The following is a 25,332-nucleotide window of genomic DNA, read 5'->3' as shown; positions in this document are numbered from 1 at the left end:
AAACACAACAGAGAAGGATCAAGAGCAACCGGTAGTCGGAGCGAGCTTTAATATGGTTCACTTATTAACACAACTTGAGTCTGTATGCAGGTTCTACGTGACAATGTGCAGCTGCCCTGCGCCGGAGCAAGTGGAATACTTGGGGAGAGAAGAAACCCTTTTCATTTCTCCTGCCCACACTCACCTTGTACAAAGAATTCCTGCTGCTCATTAATCTGCATTTGCTGCTAGAATTATTCAAAGAGCAAATGAGCTTCTACAAAGACCACCTCCATCTTCCCGCAGAATGTGTACTGCTGAGATCTCTAAAATAATGAAGACGTATCTAAGACCCCGGAGTGTTTTTTTTTTAACCACTTAAAGCGGGGGGTTCACCCTATAAAAAAAAAAAAAAAAAATGTTTTTTCTTCTAGCATAAAATTCGGCATAGTAGCGCGAGCTACAGTATGCCTGTTTTAATTTTTTTATCCCCGTACTCACTGTTATATCGTACATAGAAGATTCCGACTGCCCACGGGGAATGGGCGTTCCAATCCAGACGGAAGGTGATTGACGGCCGGCTCTGGCGCGTCACGCTTCTCCGGAAATAGCCGAAATAGGCTTGGCTCTTCACGGCGCCTGCGCATAGTCTGTGCGCAGGCGCCGTGAAGAGCCGAGACCTACTCCGGCTGTCTTCGGGGAGCGTGACGTGCCAGAGCCGGCCGTCAATCACCCTCCCTCTTGAAAGGAACGCCCATTCCCCGCGGGCAGTCGGAATCTTCTATGTACGATATAACAGTGAGTACGGGGATAAAAAAATTAAGACAGGCATACTGTAGCTCGCGCTACTATGCCGAATTTTATGCTAAAAAGTTGTTCTGCAGGGTGAAACACCGCTTTAAAGCGGGAGTTCACCGGAAAAAAAAATTTAACATTAGATTGAGGCTCGTTTTGTCAAGGGGAATCGGGTGGTTTTTTTTTTAAATCGAAGCAGTACTTACCGTTTTAGAGAGCGATCTTCTCCGCCGCTTCCGGGTATGGTCTTCGGGACTGGGCGTTCCTATTTGATTGACAGGCTTCCGACGGTCGCATCCATCGCGTCACGAGTAGCCGAAAGAAGCCGAACATCGGTGCGGCTCTATACGGCGCTTGTGCACCGACGTTCGGCTACTTTCGGAAAATCGTGACGCGATGTATGCGACCGTCGGAAGCCTGTCAATCAAAATAGGAATGCCCAGTCCCGCAGCCCATACCCGGAAGCGGCGGAGAAGATGTATCTCTAAAGCGGTAAGTACGGCTTCTTTTGTAAAAAAAACACCCGATTCCCCTTGACAAAACGAGCCTCAATCTAATGTTAAAAAAAAGGGTTTTGGGTGAACCTCCACTTTAAGCCCCGGACCATATTGCTGCCCAAAGACCAGAGCACTTTTTGCGATTCGGAACTGTGTCGCTTTAACTGACAATTGCGCGGTCGTGTGACGTGGCTCCCAAACAAAATTGGCGTCCTTTTTTCCCACAAATAGAGCTTTCTTTTGGTGGTATTTTATCACCTCTGCGGTTTTTAGTTTTTGCGCTATAAACAAAAATAGAGCGACAATTTTGAAAAAATGCAATATTTTTTACTTTTTGCTATAATAAATATCCCCCAAAAATATATATAAAAAAAACTTTTTTTTCCCCAGTTTAGGCCGATACGTATTCTTCTACATATTTTTCGTAAAAAAAAAAATTGCAATAAGCGTTTATTGATTGATTTGAGCAAAAGTTATAGCGTTTACAAAATAGGGGGTATTTTTATGGCATTTTTTTTTATATATTTTTTTTACTAGTTATGACGGCGATCAGCGATTTTTTCCGGTACTGCGACCTTTTGGCGGACACTTCGGACACATTTTTGGGACCATTGCCATTTTTATAGCGATCAGTGCTATAAAAATGCATTGATTACTATGAAAATGCCACTGGCAGTGAAGGGGTTAACACTAGGGGGCGGGGAAGGGGTTAAGTATGTTCCCTGGGTGTGTTCTAACTGTAGGGGGGGGGGTGGCCTCACTAGGGGTAATCACTGATCTTCTGTTCATACATTGTATGAACAAGAAGATCAGCATTTCTCTCCCTGACAGGATCGGGAGCTGTGTGTTTACACACACCGCTCCCGGTCCCCGCTCTGTAACGAGCGATCGCGTGTGCCCGGCAGCGATAGTGCCCGCCGGGCACATGCACGGGAGTCGGGGGCAAACCCCTAGTGGCCTGCGTAAGAGCCGACGTTATATTACGTGCTCTCGCGCAGGGGAGCCGACTTGCCAACGTAAAACGACGGCGGGTGGTCGGCAAGCGGTTAATTCAACATATTTGCGAGGATTTACTAAAATTGGTGCACACAGAATTTGGTGCAGCTCTGCATGGTAGCCAATCAGCTTAACCGGTTAAGGACCGCTGCACGCAGATTTACGTCAACGGAATGGCATGGCTGGGCAAATGGACGTACAGGCACGTCCCCTTTAACCAGTAGACTACCGGCCGCCGTCAAATGACGGCGGGACGATAAGCCTCTCGTTCTGGGAGGATGTCATATCATGTCCTCGCCTTCCCGAGCCACTAGGGGGCGCGCGGACCCGCCACGTCACTGGGAACCCGATGCGCTGGGAACCCGGAGCTGAAGAACGGGGAGAGGTGAGTGTAAACACAGCTTCCCCGTTCTTCACTGTGGCGCCGTCATTGATCGTGTGTTCCCTGATATAGGGAAACACAATCAATGACATCACACCTACAGCCACACCCCCCTACAGTTAGAAACACAAATGAGGTCACACTTAACCCCTTCAGCGCCCCCTTGTGGTTAACTCCCAAACTGCAATTGACATTTTCACAGTAAACAATGCATTTTTAATGCTTTTTTTGCTTCGAAAATGACAATGGTTCCAAAAATGTGTCAAAATTGTCCGAAGTGTCCGCCATAATGTCGCAGTCACGAAACAAATCACTGATCGCCGCCATTAATAGTAAAAAAAAAATAATAATAATAAAAATGCAATAAAACTATCACCTATTTTGTAAACGCTATAAATTTTGCACAAACCAATTCATAAATGCCTATTGCGTTTTTTTTTACCAAATAGCGGTAGAAGAATACGTCCTAAACTGAGGAAAAAAAATGTTTTTTAGATATTTTTGGGGGATATTTATTATAGCAAAAAGTAAAAAATATTGAATTTTTTTCAAAATTGCCGCTCTATTTTAGTTTATAGCGCAAAAAATAAAAACCGCAGAGGTGATCAAATACCACCAAAAGAAAGCTCTATTTGTGGGGAAAAAAGGACGCCAATTTTGTTTGGGAGCCACGTCGCACGACCGCGCAATTGTCAGTTAAAGCGACGCAGTGCCGAATCGCAAAACGTGCTCTGGTCTTTGACCAACAATATGGTCTGGGGGTTAAGTGGTTAAAGGCAGATTAAAAAATAATAATAACAAACATGTTCTACTTACCTGCCCTGTGTAATGGTTTTGCACAGAGCAGCCCCGATCCTCCTCTTTTTAGGTCCCTCAGCAGTGCTTCTGGCCCCTCCCACCACCGAGTGTCCCCCTAGAAATATGTGGTTTGTTTCTTTGCGAATTGAAATTCAGACAAATTTTTCGTTATCGTTACCATATCATTTTGTTATCCTACATCCAAATTTCCAAATAACAATATAGGGCCAGATTCTCAGAAGAGTTACGACGGTGTATCTCAGGAAACACCGTCGTATCTCTGTTTTTGGCCCCGGGTATCTACGCGTCTGATTCCTAGAATCATTTTCGCATAGATATGGCGTAGATCCGACATGTGTAAGTGACTTACACCGTCGGATCTTAGATGTAATTCGACGCTGGCCGCTAGGTGGCGTTTACGTTCAGTTCTCATTTGACTATGCAAATGAGCCTGATACGCCGATTTACGAACAAATTTGCGCCGCGCCGTCGTCTACGTAGTTTCCGTAAGCGTAAGGTTAACCCTGCTTTATGAGGGGTAACCTTACGCCAGTCCGCCGTATGCCATGTTAAGTATGGCGTCGGGTCAGCTTCGTCTTTTTCCGTCGGTTACGTCGTTTTACTAATTCGTCCGCGAATACGACTTTACGTCAATGACGCTCACGTCGGCGTCATTGACGTTTTCCGTCGTGAGCTGGAGCATGCGCACTGGGCTATTTTTCCGCCCCAACGCATGCGCAGTTCGATCGGCGCGGGGGCGCGCTTAATTTGAATACAAGCCGCCCCCTGTAAAATTACGCGGCCATACGCCGGGCCATTTACACTACTCCGCCGCAAATTACGGAGCAAGTGCTTGGAGAATACGGCACTTGCTCCAGTAAGTTGTGGCGGCGTAGTGTAAGTGACATACGTTACGCCGCCGCAATTATATGTGAATCTGGCCCATAGTAACTATTTATAAGAAGGAAGTTCGGGACTTTGAATGCGGCACATAAGTGGATGGATTTCCCCACAGACAATCGTTTTTTTTCTAACGTTTTTTTAACCATCAGAAAATTTTAAAACAGGTTCTGTTTTTTTTCACCGATGGGGAAAAAAAACGATGGGTCCCACACACGATCGGTTCGTCCATTCGGACCGTTTTCATCGGACGAACCGATCGTGTGTACAGGGCATTAGTTTCATATATCAGATGTACGTGGATTGAGTGCATTCTCATGCTGTGTATTTGGGTAGTAGCCCTTTTCTGTATTTCTTGGGGTAGATTCAGGTAGGGGCGCGCACTGAAACGGCGGCGCAGCGTACCGTATGTTACGCTACGCCTCCGTAACATACAGGAGAAAGCGCTGTATTCACGAAGCACTTGCTCCGTAAGTTGCGGCGGAGTATCGTAAATGGGGCCGGCGTAAGCGTGCGGAATTCAAATGTGGGAGGGGGGGCGTGTTTTATGTAAATGTGTGATGACCTGACGTGATTGACGTTTTTTACAGACGGCGCATGCGCCGTCCGTGTACATATCCCAGTGTGCATTGCTTCCAAGTACGGCGCAACGACGTATTGGTTTCGACGTGAACGTAAATTAAGTCCAGCCCTATTCGCGAACGACTTACGCAAACGACGTAAAAATTCAAATTTCGAAGCGCGAACGACGTCCATACTTAACATTGGCTGCGCAGGAGCAGGAGCAGCCTTACGCCGAAAAAGCCTTAACGCAAACGACGTAAAAAACGAACGCCGGGCGCACGTACGTTTGTGAATCGGCGTATCTAGGAAATTTGCATATTCTACGCCGACAACAACGGAAGCGCCCCTAGCGGCCAACGTAATATTGCACACAATTATACGCCGCCGCATTCAAGTTACGTCGGCGGAGGAAGCCTATTTTTTCAGCGTAACTGCCTATGTGAATCGGCGTTACGAAACGCAGACACAGATTTGAAATTACGGCGGCGTATCTGGAGATACGCCACCGTAACAGTTACCTGAATCTACCCCATTGAATCCCGACCCCCTCCCAACCTGGGAAGAAACTTCAGCTTTTTGTCAATTTCATCCTTTTAATTACAATATGAAACCCGTGCTTAGCAGAACAGTAATGGTCGATTGATTCATTTTATTAACCTGAGCTGTCGATTGCCCGTCATTACCACTCTGTACAAAGTAAAGAATAATCAACAGTAATTACATCATCAATTCGATGTTTATGGTTATCAGATTACAAGAATTTGGATAAAATCACATGGAACAAGTGTATAAGCTGTGTCTACTCTACTTGTCTATTGATTGATGGACACCGGCCAGCAACATGTCTGAAATACAGTCTGAGATAAAAAAAAGAATCCATAAGGTTGGAAATATGGAGCTGCTGACTTGCTTTTAACCACATGACCACCGAAAGATTTTACCCCCTTCATGACCAGGCCATTTTTCATGCAACACTGTGCCCAAACGACTGCAAAGTCCCATGACAAGTCACCCCATGATTTCCAATGAGTAGCATTCATATCTGTGTGACTTTAAGTCGCACCGACTTCAAAGTAGTCCCAGTACACTCTATTATAAGTCATTGGACATGTGCGGGGGGGGCGCTAAGAAAGGGGAGAGGGGTGCTTGGGGGTCTGCACTGAGGGGGGATTCTATACTGATGGGGGGGTCTGCACTAAGGGGGGATTTTATACTGATGGTGGTCTGCACTGAGGGGGGGTTCTATACTGATGGGGGGTCAGCACTAAGGGGAGATTCTATACTGATGGGGGTCTGCACTAAGGGTGGGGTGTCTATACTTATGGGGGGTCTGCACAAATGAGGGATTCTATACTGATGGGGGGTCTGCACTAAGGGGGAATTTTATACTGATGGGGGTCTACACTGAGGGGGGTTCTATACTGATGGGGGGGTCAGCACTAAGGGGAGATTCTATACTGATGGGGGTCTGCACTAAGGGTGGGGTGTCTATACTTATGGGGGGTCTGCACAAATGGGGGATTCTATACTGATGGGGGTCTGCACAAAGGGGGATTCTATACTGATGGGGGGTCTGCACTAAGGGGGGTGTTTATACTAATGGGAGGGTGTATACTGATGGAGGGGGTCTGTACTAAGGGGGGGATTCTATACTGATGGGGGGGTCTATACTAAGGGGGATTCTATAATGATGGGGGGTCTGCTCTAAGGGGGATTCTATAATAATGGAGGTCTGCACTGATGGGGGGTCTGCACTAAGGGGGGATTCTATACTGATTAGGGGTCTGCACTAAGGGGGATTCTGTAATGATGGGGGGGTCTGCACTAAGGGGAGGTGTCTATACAGATGGGAAGGTCTGAGAGGGGTCTGCACTAAGGGGGGAGGTCTATACTAAGGGAAGGGAGGTCTGTACTGAGAGAGGGGGTCAGTAATTAGTAGGGGGTCTATACTAAGGGAAGGGAGGTCTGTACCGAGGGAGAGGGTCAGCAATTATTGGGGGGGTCTATACTTAATGAGGGGGTCTGTACTTAGTGAGGGGGGTCTGTACTTAGTGAGGGGAGTCTGTACTTAGTGGGGGGTTTATACCGAGGAAGGTTGGTCTGTTCTTAGTGAGGGGGAGCTATACTAAGGGAGGGGATCTATACTGAGTGGGGTGGTCTATACTTAGGGAGGGGGTCTGTACTGAGGGGGAGTTCTTTATTGATGGAGGGAGTCTGTACTTAGTGGGGAGTCTATACTGAGGAAGGGGGGGTCTGTTCTTAGTGAGGGAGATCTATAGCGAGAAAGGGGGGTCTGTAATGAGGGGGAGGTCTATACAGAGGGAGGGGATCTTTACTGCGGGAGGAGGGTCTGTAGTTAGTGGAGGGGGGGGTCTGTCCTGAGAAGGGAGTAAGTTGGCGAAGGGGGGAAGACACTTTTTTTTTCGGCACCGGGTGACACCAACCCTAATGACGCAACTGATTAAAAGAGGCACATCTAAGTATGCAGGCATCCGGTGTAAAGCTGTCCACATAGACTGTCTTCCGCACCCCCGGCTCTCACCACTGTTAGTCTGCAATCGTGACCAGGAAGACTACCCGGCAGAAGAGCAATCTGAAAGCGAGGCTTGAACCGCTCGTAGAGCGCAGCGTGGACGGGATGACGTAGATGGCGGTGCGGAGGACGGTCTATGTGGACAGCATTACCTAGGATCCCTGCATACATAGATGTGACTCTTATAATATTCAACCATGTGAGTTACTAAATGTTGTACCTTCATTAAATGTAACATATTGCTACACTTAGAGGCGCCTCTCTTCTCTTTTATACTCAGCTATGACGTGACGCTACTTGTATATCAAGACATCGCTTGTATATCAAGTAAAATTTTATTTAAGGATTTTGCTTGTCTTGCAAAATGCTCTCAAACCAAGTTACTCTCAATCCAAGGTTTTACTGTATTCGGTTTTATCAGATCAGTGTGTGTATGCCAAACAATATACCGTATATACTCGAGTATATGCCGACCCGAATATAAGCAGAGGCACCTAATTTTACCACAAAAAAATGGGAAAACGTTTTGGGGTAGATTCAGGTAGGGGCGCGCACTACTACGGAGGCGCAGCGTACCGTTTTTACGCTACGCCTCCGTAAATTACGTGCGCTACGCTTCATTCACGAAGCAGTAGCTCCGTAATTTGCGGGGGCGCTCCGTGAAAGTGGCCGGCGTAAGCACGCGTAATTTAAATGATCCCGTAGGGGGCGTGGATCATTTAAATTAGGCGCGTTGCCGCGCCGAACGTAGTACGCATGCTCCGTCGGGAAACTTTCCCGACGTGCATTGCGGTAAATGACGTCGCAAGGACGTCATTTGCTTCAACGTGAACGTAAATGGCGTCCAGCGCCATTCACGATTCACTTACGCAAACAACGTAATTTTCAAAAATCGCGACGCGGGAACGACGGGTATACATAGCATTGGCTGCGCCTGCTAATAGCAGGAGCAGCCTTACGCAGAAACCGACTAACGCAAACAACGTAAAATTCGAATGCCGGGCGCGCGTACGGTTGTGAATCCGCGTTAGTATGCAATTTGCATACTCTACGCTGACCACTACGGGAACGCCAGCTAGCCGCCAGCGTAAGAATGCAGCCTACGATACGACGGCATAAGAGCCTTATGCCAGTCATATCTTAGGCTGCAGTCGGCGTATCGAGCTTTCTGAATACAGAAAGTCGATACGCCGGCGCTACTTAGCAATTACGCTGCGTATCTATGGATACGCAGGCGTAATTGCTACCTGAATCTACCCCATTGACTCGAGTATAAGCCTAGGGTGTTCATCTGCATCCCTCACTGTGCCTCATTTTGCCTCACTGTGTCCATGTCCATGCCTCACTGTGCCCATGCCTCACTGTGCCCATGACTAGACTGATGTTTAACATGGGAGTCTATGGAAGGGGTGCCCGGCTTGTAGGTCCCACAGACAACAAACTTTGCACACTTGTAGAGGAGGAGAAATTTGGCTACATGTGTGCCAAGTTCCGGGTCCAGGGGACCTACGACCGGACGGTACCGGGTCGCCAAAATCACCGGAGAAATTACCGTTTAACATAGGAGTCTATGGAAGAGGTGCCCGGCTTTGAAAAATCAGTGCTCCCCACAGGGCCGTCTTAATAGCATTATGGGCCCCTGGGCAAAGTAATGCTCTGGGGCCCCTACAATGGAGATGGAGTATCCCTCCGGGCATTCCAAGCTTTTCGGTGCAAACAGTGCTGGACAGCTGGGCTCACCATGACACCATCCACAATGCTACTTCCGCAAGTGGGCTCTTAGTGCTGCCAACTCAGCAGCTCCCATTCCAGCTCCTACACCGCAGCCTTCGAGTCCCAAGCATTCAAGCTGCATGGGGTGGGGTCAGAGCATCACTGGCGCTTCGGCCCTGCCCCTCCCTGCTGGCTGTGAAATAATATGTATCGTCAGGGTTGGACTGGGACACAAATTTGGCCCTGGACTTCATCCAGACTGGCCCACTTTGACAGGTCTCTCCCATGGTGGCCAGACAACTCCGGCACCCCCTCCCACCTGGCCACCAAAGCCCCCTCTCCCCCTTCACTAGCCATTCTACTTTATTTGAGTAGAACGGCTGGTACTCTTATAGACAGTACCAGTGGGGAAGCTAGACATTATTTCACCCGGGGCAAAGAATCAGTTTGGTGCCCCCCCTTATGGGACAAGATTAGGCAGAAGTGAGAAACTCCCAGGCTACAGCTGTTGAGTCAGCTCTCTGTCCCCTCCCCCATGCTCCTCTGTCGTCCCCCCTGCTCCTCTGGTCCTCCCCCTGCTTCTCTGTTCCCCCCAGGTGAGCGCTGCGGGAAGGGAGAGACAGAGGAGCAGAGGGGGGCGGTGGTCTGCTGTCACTGAAGCCGGCCCACTGAGCCATTGGCCCACCGGGAAACTCCCTGTAGTCCCAATGGCCAGTCCATCCCTGGGTATCGTTCTGCACAGCATGGGGCACCGCTGCCAGCCTGCCTCCCCTGTGTATCCATCACTCTCAGTGCCATCATGGGGCCCCCAATTTCGGGGGAGAGTGGGCTCAAGGACCAGCAACTTTGGGTAAAGTGGAGGGGCCCCCCATGCAGCTGTGCCCTCTCATTAAGATAGCCCTGGCTCACAGGCCATAGGTCCCCTGGACAACAAACTTTGCACACTTGTATAGGAAGAGTGGGGCTACATGCCAAGTTTGGGGTCCAGGGAACCTACGGCCGGCCGGTACTGGGTCCCCAAATCTGGGAGATCAGGCACAAAAAGGTGACTCGAGTATAAGCCGAGGGGGGCATTTTCAGCACAAAAAAATGTGCTGAAAAACTCAGCTTATACTCGAGTATATACGGTACCTGTTTTTTCCTGTGTATGCAATGACCACATACAGTATGTAATTGTTATGTAATTGTTATTGAATACTTACAATAGTATAATGTTAGCTCAAATAATCACGTTCGTTCAAAAAAAGAAGTGCAAAGTTCATTGATGAAGTGCGAGGGGAGCGACACCTAACAATCAACCAGGTCTCAGGTAACAAACGATTTCAGGCTGGTTGCTATGAATTTCTGCTCTTGACATATTACCTTTGCATTTTCTTTTATTGAATAAAGCTCTTTGCATTTGCCCATGTTTTATTTTGCAGTTCAGGTTTCCTGGAAATGTTCTTTCTATGTGCGTAAAAAAGTTGTGGTTTAAATGGCGTGCTTTTTTATACACAGAGACTGGAGGAAAAAAATACAAGAGGTCTACAGATTTGCATAATTATTGTTATAATTATTATTATTATTATTATACAGGATTTCTATGGTGCCAACAGTTCGCTCGTCGCTTTATAAAGTGGAAGCAGACAGTACAATAGGATTTAATACAAGAGGAATCAGATGGCCCTGCTCTTAGAGCTTACAATCTATAGGAAGGGTCAAGTAGTAATATAGGAATACAGTCCAAAGTAGATATTTGCCGTACGTTTCGTTCCGAATAAATAATCAGATGAAATGTTCATTGTTCAGAGATTCAGATCCCCGAATTACAGTACAGTAGCATTCGCCTCCGAGTGCAGTCTTGGTGCCAGCTGCATGTTTTGACAAATTGAGACATATAGGTAGATTCAGGTACGAGTGCTTAACCACTTCCATACCGGGCACGTATACACCTTCCTGCCCAAGCCAATTTTCAGCTTTCAGCACTGTCGCACTTTGAATGGCAATTGCGCGGTCATGCTACACTGTACCCAAACAAAATTGGCGTCCTTTTTTCCCCACAAATAGAGCTTTCTTTTGGTGGTATTTGATCACCTCTGCGATTTTTTTTTTTGCGCAACAACTAAAAAAAGACTAAAAAATTTTGAAAAAAAATATGTTTTTTTTTTTTCTGTTAAATTTTTTGTAAATAAGTAAGTTTTCTCTTTCAATTACGGGCACTGATATGGCGGCACTGATGGGCACCGATGAGATGGCACTGATGGACATCAATGAGGTAGTACTGATGGGCACAGATGAGGTGGCACTGATTGGCGGCGCTTGTATGCGGCACTGATGGGCAAACATAGGCGGCACTGATGGGCACACATAGGCGGCACTGATGGGCACACATAGGCGGCACTGATGGGCACACATAGGCGGCACTGATGGGCACACACAGGCGGCACTGGGCACTCATAGGCGGCACAGATGGGCACTCATGGGCGGCACTTATGGGTGGCACTGATGGCTACTTATGGGTGGCACAGATGGGCACTGATAGGTGGGCACTGGGCATGGATGGGCACTGTGGGGTGGCACTGATGGACACTGTAGGGTGGCACTGATGGACACTGGGGCGGCACTGATTAACCTATGTTGCCAGTCAGTGCCCATTTGTGGGCACTGATTGGCATCATTTTTTTTTACAGCCTTTTTTTTTTTCTAGCCTTTTTTTTTGGGATCTGCCCTTCCCTGGTGGTCTAGGGTGGGCTTCCCTGGTGGTCCATGTGGCGATCCGAGGGGGGGCTGCGCTGATAAACAATCAGCGCGAACCCCCCCTGTCAGGAGAGCAGCCGTTCGGCTCTCCTCTACTCGCGTCTGTCAGACGCGAGTGAGGAAGAGCCGTCAACGGCTCTTCCTGTTTACATCGTGATCAGCCGTGATTCGACACGGCTGATCACGTGGTAAAGAGTCTCCGTGAGAGACTCTTTACCGAGATCGGTGTTGCGGGGTGTCAGACTGACACCCCGCAACAACGATCGCCGCGATGCGCGCCCCCGGGGGCGCGCAGCGGCTTAGAATCCTGAGGACGTCATATGACGTCCGGTCAGGATTCTACAACCACTTTGCCGCCGTCAATCTGTCAATCTGGCGGCAAGTGGTTAAAGATGCGGCGGCGTAGCTTAGCCTGTTTAGGCTATACCGCCGTAAATTAGCTAGGCTAGTAATGATTCTCAATATACTTGCCTGCTAATATACGGCGGCGTAGCCTAAAGCGGGCGGGCGTAAGGGCGCCAAATTCAAATGTCTTGGAGGGGGGCGTGTTTGATGGTAATGAGGCTTGACCTCACGTTTTTTACGTTTTTTTGTTACTGAGCATGCGCTGGGCACCTACATTTCCCAGTGTGCATTGCGGCTAAGTACGCCGTACGGGCCTATTGATTTCGACGTGGACGTAAACGACGTAAATCCCGATTCACGGACGACTTACGCAAACGATGTAAAAATTTTGAATTTCGCGGCGGGAACGGTGGCCATACTTGACATTACTATTCCACTAGAGCCTAGCTCTAACTTTACGCGGCCTATCTCTTACGTAAACGGCGTAAAAGTACTGCGTCGGCCTGGCGTACGTTCGTGAATCGTCGTATCCCCTCATTTACATATTCTATGCCGACCGCAATGGAAGCGCCACCTAGCAGCCATCCAAAATATTGCAATCTAAGATAGGACGGCGCAAGTCGTATCTTAGATATGTTTAAGCGTATCTCTGTTTGAGCATACGCTTAAACATAAGTCGGCGTAGATTCTGAGTTAGGTCGACTTATCTACTGATAAGCCGGCCTAACTCTACCTGAATCTACCTACTTGTACTTATTTATATTATATATACAGTGGAACCTCGGATTACGAGCATAATCCGTTCCAGGAGAATGCTCGTAATCCAAGGTACCGTATATATTCGAGTATAAGCCGAGTTTTTCAGCACATTTTTTTTTGCTGAAAATACCCCCCTCGGCTTATACTCGAGTCACCTTTAGCTCCTGAGCTCCCGAACTTTGGGGACCCGGTACTAGCCGGCCGTAGGTTCCCTGGACCCCAAACTTGGCACACATCTAGCTCCACTCTTCCTCTACAAAAGTGCAAAGTTTTATTGTCCGGGGGACCTACGGCCGGGGAGCACCGATTTTTCAAATCCCAAGCACCCCTTCCATAGACTCCCATGTTAAACGGTAATTTTTCCAGTGATTTTAGGGACCCGATACCAGCCGGTCGTAGGTCCCCTGGACCCGAAACATTTAGCCCAATTTCTCCTCTACAAGTGTGCAAAGTTTGTTGTCTGGGGGACCTACGACTGAGGAGCACCGATTTTTCAAAGCCGGGCACCCCTTCCATAGACTCCCATGTTAAACTTCAGTCTAGTCAAGTCATGGACACAGTGATGCATGGGCACAGTGAGGCATGGACATGGACACAGTGAGGTAAAGTGAGGCACAGTGAGGCATGCAGATGTCCACCCTAGGCTTATACTCAAGTCAATTAGTTTTCCCATTTTCTTGTGGTAAAATTAGGCGCCTCGGCTTATATTCGCGTCAACTTATACTCGTGTATATACGGTACTCACGTATCAAAGCGAGTTTCCCCATTGAAGCGAAAGCAAGTTTCCCCCTACAGTTAGAAACACATATGAGGTCACGCTTAACCCCTTCAGCGCCCCCTAGTGGTTAACTCCCAAACTCCAATTGTCATTTTCACAGTAAACAATGCATTTTTATAGCATTTTTTGCTGTGAAAATGACAATGGTCCCAAAAATGTGTAAAAATTGTCCGATGTGTCCGCCATAATGTTGCAGTCACGAAAAAAAATCGCTGAACGCCGCCATTAGTAGTAAAAAATAAATAATTAATAAAAATGCAATAAAACTATCCCCTATTTTGTAAACGCTATAAATTTTGCGCAAACCAATTGATAAACGCTTATTGCAATTTTTTTTACCAAAAATAGGTAGAAAAATACATATCGGCCTAAACTGAGGAAACAAAAAGTTTTTTTATATATTTTTGGGGGGATATTTATTATAGCAACAAGTAAAAAATATTGCATTTTTTTCAAAATTGTCGCTCTATTTTTGTTTATAACACAAAAAATAAAAACCGCAGAGGTGATCAAATACAACCAAAAGAAAGCTCTATTTGTGGGAAAAAAAGGACGCCAATTTTGTTTGGGAGCCACGTCGCACAACCGCGCAATTGTCAGTTAAAGCGACGCAGTGCCGAATCGCAAAAAGGGGCCTGGTCCTTTACCTGCATTTTGGTCCGGGTCTTAAGTGGTTTACAGCGCTATATAAGTACCTGTAATAAAATAATAATAAAATGGTTCCTCCATGGTAGAAAGGTCTAGACAAATTGTCCTGATGATCTGCCCAATATACCGTATTTATCGGCGTATACCGCACACTTTTTTGCCCTGAAAATCAGGGCAAAATCGTGGGTGCGCGGTATACGCCGATACCCGCTTTCCCGCGCCGAGTTTGAATACTGCGCCGACATATACCGAGCGCAGTACACTCGTGTATAGTCGGGCAGTCTCGGCTCCTTCCGCGCTCACGTCCTGGACGTACAGGACGTCAGCGCGAGAGTTGCCGAGCATTGCCGACAATACACGAGTGTACTGCGCTCTGTATATGTGGGTGCAGTATTCAAACTCGGCGCGGGAAACGAGCGGGGAGGACGCGAGGACGCCGCAGAAGGACGCCGGACCCGACGAAGAGGACACCCAAAGCCGCAGACGGACGCCGGACCCGACGAAGAGGACACCCGAAGCCGCAGACAGACGCCGGACACGACGAGGCCGCCGATGGACGCCGCGCAAGACACCAAAACTGTAAGTACAAAAAAACTTTTTTTCCACAGGATTCGGGGCAACTTTAGGGGTGCGAGGTATACGCGGGAGCGCGCTATACCGCGATAAATACGGTACATATTATCAGCCCATCGATTTTTTTTTAGAAACTGAAACAAACTGTTAACAGGTCATGTTTAGAGATCCAAACGTTTGTCATTAAATTCTCCAAGAAAAAAACAAAAGCTCAGACACGGGGCAGTCAGCAGGAACAACAACAGAAATGAACCCGCGCTCCGTGATATTTAACATTTACAATATGTTCAACTGTTAACACTTGTGGTCCAGATTCGTCTCCCCGCTCGAGATGCCGGAGACCAACTCCATCCGATTTCTCTTTAGATATTTGCTGCCCTACACATTCATTTTGTTATCGTTGATATTTTGTCCTCCTGCAAAATGTCACAGAATGGCAAACGAGAGTTGTGCAGAAATTATGAGTGTTTAGATATGCAGGAAGGTAAGGGGAAGGAAGGGTCTGCTCCGGGGTTATTGGAAAGCAGCAGATTCATCGAAATACCCAACAGTGCCTTATTATTAAGGATAAATAATACAGGAACAAAAACAAACATTTGCTGTACTGTATCTGAGATCTGGTCAGTGAAAATGACATTAACCACTTCAACACTGGGCCAATTCTGACATTTCTCACATATACACTATATTACCAAAAGTATTGGGACACCTGCCTTTACATGAACTTTAACTGCTTGCCAACCAGCCGCCGCAGTCCGGTGAGTCATACAGACGACCGAACATGTCCGACGGACAGGCTTCCAGCGGACATGTTTCTTAGCATGCTTAGAAACATTTGTCCGCTGGAAACCTGTCCGCTCAGCCGGGAATCCGGTCCGGTCGGCCGTACAGACGACCGAACATGTCCGCGGAAACTGGTCCGCGGACCAGTTTCAGCAAACATGTTCGGTCGTGTGTACGAGGCCTTAGGCATTCTCCTGTTCCCTCATTCATCAGGACCATAATAATACAAAAAATCTTGATAAAAACATAAAGGTAAATATAAAGAAAATTTAAAAAATATTAAATATAAGGAAAAAATATAATTAAATCCAAATTTAAATTAATTCATAATTACAATTCATCTTGTGATGAAAAATATATCTTGTGGATGATATTTAAACATTTGCTACCCCAGGTACGTGTGAGTGACGGCATGTTTTGAACAGGCTGTACTAAGTAGCCGGATTATTATTTTAACAGATTTACCCAAATATGTCCAGACGTGGCCTGGAAAGGTACACAAACTAGGAAAAAAAGGAACCACAATGTATACATCGTCTCTTTTGATGCTTCCACCTCTAACCCCGTTGCCTTAGGCAGCCTGTCACTTCTACAATTTGCCGGGAGCTATTCTAATGTGTATCTTGTGCAACCTAGAATCCACTTCCAGTTTGAACCTCTTTGTTTTTATAGTTGTTGCTCTTTGACAAGTTTTCGTGAGCAAAAAAATAAAAATAAATCATGGTCATACACTGACCTTGGATATCTACTTGAAAACTTGGCTAAAAAGAACCCTTTAACCTCCATGCATAGTACAAAAGCTGGAGATGCTTACAGGGACTTTCAACGGCGATAAACAAACACTATAAAAATACCAAAAATGAAAGTAAAAGATGTAGAAACAAGGTCAAGCACCCACTTTTCTAAAAATACCCTCCTTCAAATATTTCTAAAATTATTTTTTTCGAAATTGTTGTGAATGCTCATGAGATCATATACTACGAGAAGAAAACACAAGATATGGTAGCGTTAACCTTGTAACTCTTCTTTAAATTACAGTTTTTTATTGAAGTCACAACAAATAACCAAACGGATCAAATTCGAAGGGAGTCTTGAGAACAGACAGGGTTTTTTTTTTTCCTGTGGATATGGCTGTAGGAAGAGAAAACAAAAGATTAAGAAAAAAACGGTTTTCATCTTTTTGCCCCCAAAAAGCTGGCAAAATATCATGTTGCTGTTAATAGGTTTGTACAGATGGGTGTTGGATTTTTCAATTGTTCTACCAAATGACAAATTATACTCCATAAAATGCCTTTAAAAAACAGTTCTAAAGTCGTGATTTGGTGATTAGCTTGGACAGGAGGCTTGATGCCTAGCAGATAAATTTGGCCTTGAAATCTCCAGAGTTTGTTTAAGAACATTACTGTATGATTCAGTGTAACATATAGTATACATGGAATTTTCATCAATAGGAATTATTATATTAACCACTTGCCCACCGGGTTAATTCTGGCACTTCTCTCCTTCATGTAAACATCACAATTTTTTTGCTAGAAAATAAATCAGAAACCCCAAACATTATATATATTTTTTTAAGCAGACACCCTAGGGAATAAAATGGCGGTCATTGCAACTTTTTTTCTCGCACGGTATTTGCGCAATAATTTTTCAAACACCTTTTTTTGGGAAAAAAAACGGTTTCATGAATTAAAAAAAAACAAAACAGTAAAGTTATCCCAATTTTTTTGTATAATGTGAAAGATTATGTTACGCCGAGTAAATAGATACCTAACATGTCACGCTTTAAAATTGCGCACATTCATGGAATGGCGCCAAACTTCGGTACTTAAAAATCTCCATAGGTGATGCTTTAAAAATTTTTACAGGTTACTATTTTCGAGTTTCAGAGTAGGTCTAGTGCTAGAATTGTTGCACGCGCTCTAACGCACGCAACGATACCTCACATGTGGGGTTTGAACGGTGTTTACATATGTGGGCGGGACCTGCATGCACGTTTGCTTCTGCGCGCAAGATATCGAGGACAGGGGCGTTTTGAAAAAAAAAATGTTTAATTTTATTTTTATTTTACTTAATTCTTTTTATTTTTACACTTTAAAAAAAAAAAAAAATTGGATCCTTTTTATTCCTATTACAAGGAATGTAAACATCCCTTGTAATAGGAATCAGTGTGACAGGTCCTCTTTATGGAGAGATATGGGATCAATAAGACCCCACATCTCTCCTCCAGGCTTACAAGCATGAAATCGGTGAAAAAAGAATCACCGATCACATGCCGACAGCCGCGATTGTGGCTTTGTTTACTTCCGGGTACCGGGCGTGACGTCATAACGTCACGCCTGGTCCTCCGACGGTAATAGAGATGACTGTCATCTCTATGGTTCTGCAGCGGACGCTGACCGATTCGCTCTCCGGGCCCCCGATGGCACGGGAGAGCCCGGAGAAGCACCGGATGGCGGCGGGAGGGGGGGCGTCCCCTCCCGCTGCCTATAAGAACGATCAAGCGGCGGAACTGCCGCTTGGATCGTTCTTATGGTGCAGAGAATCGGCGGCTGAAGACGGGGATATCTGAATGATATCTGAATGATGCATGTAGCTGCACCCACCGCTCAAAGTGGAGGACGTCCCAGGGACGTCCTTGGTGGTTAAGAGGTTAACCACTTTAAGCGGGAGTTCGCCCGAAAAACAATTTTTAACATTAGATTGAAGCTCATTTTGTGAAGCAGAATCGGGTGTATTTTTTTTAAATCGAAGCTGTACTTACCGTTTTAGAGATAGATCTTCTCCGCCGCTTCCGGGTATGGGCTGCGGGACTGGGCGTTCATACTTGATTGATAGGCTTCCGACAGGCTTCCGACGGTCGCATCCATCGCGTCACGAGTAGCCGAAAGAAGCCGAACGTCGGTGCGGCTCTATACGGCGCCTGTGCACCGACGTTCGGCTACTTTCGGAAAATCGTGACGCGCTGTATGCGACCGTCGGAAGTCAATCAAATAGGAACGCCCAGTCCCACAAGCCCATACCCGGAAGCGGCGGAGAAGATCGCTCTCTAAAACGGTAAGTACTGCTTTGTTTTTTAAAAAAAACACCCGATTCTGCTTCCCAAAACGAGCCTCAATCTAATGTTAAAAAATGTTTGCGCTATAAAAAAAAAGAGCGACAATTTTGAAAAAAATGCAATATTTTTTACTTTTTGCTATAATAAATATCCCCAAAAAAGATATAAAAAAAACTTTCCTCAGTTTAGGCCGATACGTATTCTTCTACTTATTTTTGGTAACAAAAATTGCAATAAGTGTTTATCGATTGGTTTGTGCAAAATGTATAGCGTTTACAAAATAGGGGATAGTTTTATGGCATTTTTATTAATAATTTTTTACTAGTAATGCCTTCCTCTGGATCAACTGTGGGAATGGAGTTGGGTGTATAGGATTTTACTGTGTTTTTTATTTTTGTTTTTTTATTTTTTGTGGTTGAACTGGATGGACTTGTGTCTTTTTTCAACCTGACTAACTATGTAATGGCGGCGATCAGCGATTTTTTTTCGTGACTGCGACATTATGGCGGACACATCTGACACTTTTGACACATTTTTGGGGCCATTGTCATTTTCACAGTGAAAAGTGCTTTAAAAATGCACTGTTTACTGTGAAAATGACAATGGTAGTGAAGGGGTTAACCACTAGGGGGCGCTAAGGGGTTAAGTGTGCCCTAAGGAAGTGATTCTTACTGTAGGGGGGCGTGGCTGTAGGCGTGGCGTCACTGATCGTTGTTCCCTATATCATGGTACAGACGATCAGTGTCACTGCCACACAGAAGAACAAGGAAGGTGTGTTTACACCTCTCTCCGTTTTTCAGGTCCTGTGACCGACACCGGCGGCGATTGGGTCCGCGGGTCACGCGGGCGCGGTCACGGAGCTTCGGACCTGATCACGAGCGCACGACCCCGCGGCTGGGCTCTTAAAGGCAAAGTACAGGTACGTGCCTGTGCCCAGCCGTGCCCTTCTGCCAACGTATATCGGCGTGAAGGGGTCCTTAAAGTGGAGGTTCACCCGGAAATGGAAATTTTTAGCATTAGATTCATGCTCATTTTGTCAAGGGGAATCGGGTAGTATTTTTAAAATCGAAGCCGTACTTACCGTTTTAGAGATACATCTTCTCCGCCGCTTCCGGGTATGTTCTTCGGGACTGGGCGTTCCTATTTGATTGACAGTCTTCCGACAGGCTTCCGACGGTCGCATCTATCGCGTCACGATTTTCCGAAAGTAGCCGAATGTCGGTGCACAGGCGCCGTATAGAGCCGCGCCGACGTTCGGTTTCTTTCGGCTACTCGTGACGCGATAGATGCGACCGTCGGAAGCCTGTCAATCAAATAGGAACGCCCAGTCCCGAAGACCATACCCGGAAGCGGCGAAAAAGATCGCTCTCTAAAACGGTAAGTACAGCTTAGTTTTTAAAAAAACTACCCGATTCCCCTTCACAAAATGAGCATGAATCTAATGTTACAATTTTCTTTTAGGGTGAACTCCCGCTTTAAGTGGTTAATTTACATAAATAAATGATGTAGGCAGTGTTAATTTAGTCGACTAAATGAATACTATTTTAGTCGACTAACATAACAATTGAGATGACTAAAATACGACTAAAACTAAAATGCCATTTTAGTCAAAAGACTAAAATGGGACTAAAACTAAAATGCCATTTTAGTCAATACTTATGCCGCGTACACACGATGGGAATTTCCGACAACAAATGTTCGATGTGAGTTTTTGGTTGGAAATTCCGACCATGTGTAGGCCCCATCAGACATTTGATGTCGGAATTGAGCTGGTTCACAATTTTTCCGATGGCATAAGTTCCTGTGGGAAATTCCAATTGTCTGTATGCAATTCCAACACACAACAATCCTACGCATGCTCGGAATCATTGAACTTCATTTTTCTCGGCTCGTCGTAATGTGTTGTACACCACCACATTCTCGACGTTCAGAATTTCAGACAACATTTGTGTAACCGTGTGTATGCAACACAAGTTTGAGCCAACATTCCGTTTGAAAAAAAATCCACAGTTTTGTTGTTGGAAATTCTGAGCGTGTGTATGCGGCATAAGACTAAAACTAAATTGAAATTTGACTTCAAAATGAACACTGGTCTGTAGTGCATGTTCATACCTTAAAGCGGAGCTCCACCAAGAAAAAAAAAAAAAATTCTGAGATGCTGCAAAAAAAAAAAAATACTTTTTTTTTTTTTTATACATGCCTGTTGCTAGGCAGATCATCCTAATCTGCCACTTCCTGATCCGCGGTCCATCTTCTTCCTTCTGCTCCTCGACTGCCTCCTGTGGAATGGGGGAGTGGGGGCCTTTTGGGACCTTGTGTGTGTCCCAGGAGACATCATCCATTCACGTTGCGCCACGCGTCTCACCCAGGATGTCGGCGGGGCAGCCGAGACCAGAGCGTTTGCTTGGCTTCGGCTGCCGTCATCGCGGGCATCCTGGACAGGTAAGTCTCCTTATTAAAAGTCAGCAGCTACAGTGTTAGTAGCTTCTGACTTTTATTTATTTTTATTGTTTTAAACCGGACCTCTGATTTAATACTATAAATAATAACATATTCGATTTTTTCACTCCAGCAGTATATAATGAGTTTGGAAATGGTAGAGGAATGTTAACTAATGCATTACAATTTAATTACACCCATTATATTTTAGTCAACTAAAATATACTGGAATCACAAAGCAATTGCGCCGACGCATCTCAAGATACGCCACGTAATTGCAAATATGCGCCGGCGTATCTGTGCGCTGGACCCACAAACTAAGATACGCCTAAAAACAGGCTTCATCCCGCCGATGTAACTTGCCTACGCTGGTGTAGGGTGGGCGCACATTTACGCTGGCCGCATAGTGGCACTGCCATTGATTAGCCATTCAAATATGCAAATGAGGAAATTACGACGATTCACGAACCTGCGCGCGCCCGACACAGGCTATGAGAGGTGCGCGTAAGTTGTACGTCCGGCGTAAAAGTTAAGCCCCATAAAGGAGGTGTAACCCAGCAGCAGACATGCAAAGGTCTACTCCAAGGAATACAAGCCGGCCTATTTTACGTAGTTTACGCTGGACGTGTGTCTGGATGGGCGTAGGTTACGTTCAATGGCGTATGCAGTGATCCGGCGTATCTTAGGTAGTTGTTTCAACATGGTTATGAGCATTAGCACGGGGATGCGTCCATGACACGACGCATGCGCAGTTCGTTCAATGTACTTGTCTGGCTCTCAAACCATCATTTGCATGGGGTAACGCCTCATTTGCATGGGTTTGTATGGGGCAAGCCCACTTCCACCTACGCCGGCCTGCGCCTTCCAAACCTACGCCACGCAGACGCAGCGTTGGGAGCACTGGCTTCCTGAATTCCATGCTTGCCTCTCTGTGCTGCGTCGGCGTAGCGTACATTGGTTTGCGCTGCGGCGTAATGTGCGCCCGTTCTCTGTGAATCTGGGTCTTAGATGACTAAATACGACTAAAACAATTGCAGAAGACTAAAATGGGACTAAAACTAAAATATAATTTTAGTCCTAAGACTGAGATTAAAACTAAATCAAAATTTGCTGCCAAAATTAACACTGGATGTAGGGAAACACCTGGCTTGGGCTTCAAAATGGGCAGCCCAGTCTTTTAATAGCTTTGGTTGTTCAACATCCTTTCTACCTTCTGAATTAGAAACAAAAAAGTGTGGCGGCAGGAAAAAGACCAAGTGGTCCATCAAGCCTGCTTCTTTTTAAATTTGTTTTATTATATATAACTATATTCACTATATTGCAAAAAGTATTGGGACGCCTGCCTTTATAGGCACATGAACTTTAATGGCATCCCAGTCTTAGTCCGTAGGGTTCAATATTGAGTTGGCCCACCCTCAGCAGCTTTAACAGCTTCAACTCTTCTGGGAAGGCTGTCCACAAGGTTTAGGAGTGTGTCTATGGGAATGTTTGACCATTCTTCCAGAAGCGCGTTTGTGAGGTCAGGCTCGCAGTCTCCACCCTAATTCATCCCAAAGGTGTTCTATCGGGTTGAGGTCAGGACTCTGTGAAGGTCAGTCAAGTTCCTCCAGCCCCAAACTCGCTCATCAATGTCTTTATAGACCTTGCTTAGTCTACTGGTGCCACTGCCCAGTCATATTGGAACAGGAAGGGGTCATCTCCAAACTGTTCTCGCAAAGATGGGAGCATGAAATTGTCCAAAATGTCTTGGTATGCTTATGCATTTAGAGTTCCCGTCTCTGGAACTAAGGTACCAAGCCCAACCCCTGAAAAACAAACCCACATCTTAATCCCCCCTCCACCAAATGATTTGGACCAGTGCACAAAGCAACGTCCATAAATACACGGATGAGCGAATTTTTTCTCACTAAAAATCTATATAGGGGAATCAGAATCTCAATCCTTTTGCTGGTGATCCCTCTAGTGATAGCTAAAGATCTATATAAAGGAAGCAGGACCTCTTTCCTCTTGCTTGTGATACATCTAGTGATATAAATATCTATACAGTGAAACCTTGGATTATAAGAGGTGGGGGGGGGGGGTGCCGGAGAGGCTCGAAAAAACTCGGGAACAGCTCGGTTGATTTCAGAAACCACTGGAAAGGCTCGGAAACACTCAGGAACTGAGGGCCAGATCCACAAAAGGGATACGCCGGCGTAGCTACTGATACGCCGTCGTATCCCTGTTTCTATCTTTGGCACTGATCCACAGAATCAGTTTCTCATAGATAGGCAGAAGATCCGACATGTGTAAGGGACTTACACTGCCGGATCTTAGGATGCAGTACCGCGGCCGCCGCTGGGGGCATTTCTCGTCGAAATCCTGCGTCGGGTATGCAAATTAGCACTTACGGAGATCCACAAAGCTTTTTCGCTTCGTTTTTTCTCCATAAGTATTAGTTTGCCGTCGCAAAATTAGGGCTGCTTTTACAAAGTATAAATTGTTTACACCTTGTAAAAGTAGACCCTTCTATCCCGCGTCGCTGTCATTTTTTTTTTGGCCGCAACTCTTTTTAACCTGGCGCAACGTAAATCCGCGCAAAGCACATCGGGAAAATAACGTCGGGAGAATGCGCAGTACGTCCGGCGCGTCAGCGCGCCTAATTTAAATGGGACTCGCCCCATTAGATTAGGCACGCCTTGCGCCGGACGGATTTAAGTTACACCGCTGAAAATTTCTAGGTAAGTGCTTTGTGGATCAGGCACTTAGGTAGAGATTAAATGGCAAAAGTTACGTTACGGACGGTTTTTGTGGATCAGGCCCTGAGTATTTCCAAGTGTTTCCAAGTATTTCGGTGTGATTCAGAGTATTTTCAAATGGCTCTGAACAGCTTCTGCTCATTTTGCGAGACAACACTTGCAAAACTTTTAAAAGCATAGCAGTGAGGTTCTCTCAAGATCCATCTGTAACATCTGTTGGGAAGCTTTACAATATAAATTTGCAGTTTTGAGGTTCACATATTTGAAAGTCATCCAACTATTCAACCAACACCAATCTGCACACTGAAGCCTCGTACACACGATCGGATATCTGATGGAATCTAATTCTATGGATTTTTTCGTCGGATATCCGATGAAGCTGACTTTCATCAGTCTTGCCTACACACCATTTTTGACCGATGGACTTCCACACAGACGATCGTTTTTTTTTCGATCGTTTTTTTATCCATAGGAAAAATTTTAAAACATGTCCTATTTTTCTCACCGATGGAAAACAGACCGATGGGGCCCACACACGATCGGTTTGTCTGATAAAAACAGTCCATCGGTCTGTTTTCATCGGACAAACCGATCGTGTGTACAGGGCTTAAGTCTTCAGTCACTTGACGCCAACTCATAGACATTTTTATCACAAATGCAGATATCCAATGAACTACAACTTGACACAATTATATTAAGAGAAACCTGAAAGCTGTCATTGCTGACCTTCGTCTAAAATACTGATTGTCTGGCAGTAATAAAAATGAGCCTCAGACTTCCATATATTTTCAACTATTGACCTAGAGCAAGCAAACAGAAAATTTGGTGAGAACATTTGGTCCAGGTCAGTGATGTGGAAAGAACCAATGCCATTAGCATGATAGCCAGGCAACTGGCATTGATAGCATTAGGTCTTTCTGTTGATGTCAATATCAGAGGGCATCCACTTGACTGGTGAGGTTCTCTCAGGATCCAGGAGAGGAATCTCAATGCTGACATCAGTAAAAAGGAAGCTTTATGGTGGGACATCTATAAATTTGGAGTTTTGAGGTTGAGGTTGAACTTGTGCGCTGGCTATTTTTCTCAATGAGCAAAAGGGAACAGCTGATTAGTGTGGGCACATCTTCATGCTGGATCACCAGGAATTGATGCTGGCAAGCCAAATGGTGGACAAAAATGTGGTTGGCCATTTTTTTTAAAGCAGTTTATTTGCCTTCAGTAAGTCAGAAGTATTTTTGTATCTTAATGCATTCTATGATTTAAGATAAAAAGACTTCTGGTCCGGATTCAGAAAGAGATACGACGGCGTATGTTCTGATAC

Source organism: Rana temporaria, chromosome 3 (assembly GCF_905171775.1).
Source record: "Rana temporaria chromosome 3, aRanTem1.1, whole genome shotgun sequence".
In the NCBI taxonomy this organism is placed as follows: Eukaryota; Metazoa; Chordata; class Amphibia; order Anura; family Ranidae; genus Rana; species Rana temporaria.
The sequence above is the reverse complement of the archived record's forward strand: the minus strand, read 5'-3'. Positions refer to the sequence as shown.